At 34.8% G+C, this 3,033-nt stretch overlaps 1 non-coding gene across 1 annotated transcript; it reads left to right on the top strand.

Moving 5' to 3' along the window:
* The first annotated feature begins 1,826 nt into the window (after positions 1-1,826).
* Positions 1,827-1,959, top strand: LOC126010035 (small nucleolar RNA SNORA51). Its single transcript, XR_007496175.1, has one exon. It is a non-coding gene; the product is annotated as a small nucleolar RNA SNORA51 (small nucleolar RNA).
* The last annotated feature ends 1,074 nt before the right edge of the window (positions 1,960-3,033 follow it).

Genomic DNA, 3,033 nt, shown 5'->3' with positions numbered 1-3,033 from the left:
TTGAAATGGGCCAGACAATATCAAGGTGGCATGCATATACCTTTTATTAAAAATATTAGTAAAAGTGTTTTTAATCTGATGATATTTAAAGTGAAGTCTTGGGGTTGTAGAGGTATCTTGCATTAATTGGCAACACTCACATTCAGTTTTTTTTTTGTTTTTTTTTTTTTTTGTGGTTTTTGGGTCACACCCGGCAGTGCTCAGGGGTTATTCCTGGCTCCAGGCTCAGAAATTGCTCCTGGCAGGCACGGGAGGACCATATATGGGATGCCGGGATTCGAACCGATGACCTCCTGCATGAGAGGCAAACGCCTTACCTCCATGCTATCTCTCCGGCCCCTCACATTCAGTTTTTTGACCACATGTATGTCCCTCCAAACATGAACTATCACCAGGAACCTAGGGCCTAAGCAGCCCTCAATGGCAGTCAGTACTAAATCATCAAGTGCTCTGAGGAGGACAAACCTTAGTATATATTCGTTGCTGAACACTTCTTTAGAAGTCTTTCCAAAATATAATAATAGTGCTATAAATACGTATTTGAACTAAGTCAAAACTAATCCTTGTGATACTTCAATGAAAGATTGTTCTAGACAACACATTAAGTGTGTTATTAAGTTTCTTTCATAGAAACAGCCTTGTGAAAAATATAAAAGGTAATTTGTAGTAATTTCTAAGTGAGAGACAAAAGTAATAAAATTTGAGATCACAAAGGTAATACAAAAACCAGACCTTTCCAAATGTGTACATTATTTTTTGCATGATATTACTCTCAATAGGGGCATGAAGGAATTGAAGAGTTCTAAGTAGGTAGTAATATAGTGTGATAAATATTTTTATGAGATCAGACTATATGCCTTGCAGATACCAGATTTGAGGTTGTGTTATTAAAAATCAAACAAAATAAGAGGCAATTAAATTTATAAGATTCCTGCCCAACAACTAAAATTAGGATAAACCTACACATTATCAGAGAAATCATGAGAGGTTTTAGATAATAGTTTTAGTACAGTAGTGCAAATGTCTTTAACAGGAATTATTTTCTGTCCATGAATTAATTTCAACCAAAATAATTAAAAATTATAATACTAAAATATAATTTCATATAATTACCTATTATATACATGTTTAAAGTTTTATGTAAATATGTACCTTTACTTGTAAACATTCAGTACCAAAATATATTTATTTGGGAAAGGTCATAGGATTTGAATTTACGGTATTCAGAAATCTAAACTATTATTGAAGAAGGCATGAAAGTTGGGTTTTGTAACAGAAACTTTTTGTAGATGAAGTAATTGTTCAGTGAAGGAGTCAAAGAGAAAAATGGTATGTGGAAGGGTCACTAAATCTGAACTTCATCTACTTAATTTGCTTGAGTGAAGGAGGTATTTCAGAACTGCAGTGACATAATTAGATCAGAGCTTCACAACAAGGCAATCATTCTAGTTACTCTTTTCTTCAACACTCTAAAACTGCCTTCTCATTTTAGTAATTATTTATTGTATATATTTAGTTAGATATATGTGTGTAACTGGATACTCCTATATCAAATTAATGTTTATATCTTTAATTACCAGACAAGATCTTATTAACTGATAGCTGCTCAGGGTGTTCCAATATATTAAATATTTACAATAAGCATATGTAGCATGCTATAGCTTACTAGATCATCATATACCTTAGCCAAAAGGAAGTCTACTTAAATGAGGTTCTATTAGGATACAAAAGAGATCACTTGAAAAACCAGGTGATGGGAATGTTGCACTGGTGAAGAATTATATGTATATATTAAAAAAATCATAAAAAAAGAAAAGAAAAGATAAGGCCTCCCAATTCTTACCACAGGCTGTGTTCTTTACACTGACTGTATAGAAAGAGGAGGTACAGTAAATGCACCCCATATACACCTCAACACAGGCCCTTTGCCTGGTCTGTATTGTGAATTGGGGGACAAAAAGAAAAAAGAAAAACCAGGTGAGACTAATGTAAACTCAGATCAAGTGTAGCTAATCAGAGTGGCTAAATTATCTACTTTTCTGAAATAAATTCTGATAGATAAACTTAAACATCTTGTAATAGTCTTGGATATTATTTAGATTTTTATTTATTTTATTATTTAGTTATTTATTTTTGGTATTTTGGGTCACACCTGGAGGCTAAGGGTTTCTTCTGAGTTTGCACTCAAGAATCGCTCCAGGCAGGCATGGGGACCATAAGGGATGCCGGAATTCAAATTACCGTCTGTCCTGAATTGGTTTCGTGCAAGGCAAACACCCTACAACTGTGCTATCTATCCAGTTCCCTGTTTGGATTTATAAATATACAAAAATAAAATGTGATGTCTCACACCACTATATGTTGGTGACATAATATAATTATTCTCCTAAAAAAAAATAAACACCAATATGGGGCCAGAGCGATGGCACAGTAGTATGGCATTTGCCTGGCACTGGCTGACCCAGGACAGACCTCAGTTTCATTTCTGGCGTCCCATTTGGTCCCATGTGCTGAGCCAGGAGTAAACCCTGAGCATCACCAGGTGTGGCCAAAAAAAACAAAAAAGAAACAAAATAAAAACATAAAAGCCATCAATATCATCACAAAAAGTGTACTTACATTTTTATTAAAATATCAATATGTATATTATAGATAACTATAGATAATTTATTCATAAAAGTTAAATTAGTTTACTTGTGAGGAAAGATACTTATATGATTTTCTGATTCTTTTGCCTTTTTTGTTTTGTTTTGTTGTTGTTTTTTTTGGGGGGGTCAGACCTGGCCATGAAGCTCAGGGGTTACTTCTGGTTTTGTGCTCATAAATCACTCATGGCTTGGGGAACCATATTGGATGCTGGGGATCGAACCTGGGTCCTGGGTCAGCTGCATGCAACGTGAACGTCCTCCCTACCATTGTGCTACTTCTCCAGCCTCTCTTTTGCAGTTTTATTGGGTCTCCCCTCTGGATTTTGTCATACTGAATGAGTGATGGAAATAGTATTAGTTAGGATAGCAATGGGGAAAATGTTAA

Source organism: Suncus etruscus, chromosome 5, assembly GCF_024139225.1.
Source record: "Suncus etruscus isolate mSunEtr1 chromosome 5, mSunEtr1.pri.cur, whole genome shotgun sequence".
Lineage (NCBI taxonomy): Eukaryota > Metazoa > Chordata > Mammalia > Eulipotyphla > Soricidae > Suncus > Suncus etruscus.
Note: the sequence above shows the minus strand (reverse complement) of the source record. Positions and strands in the feature narration are given on the sequence as shown.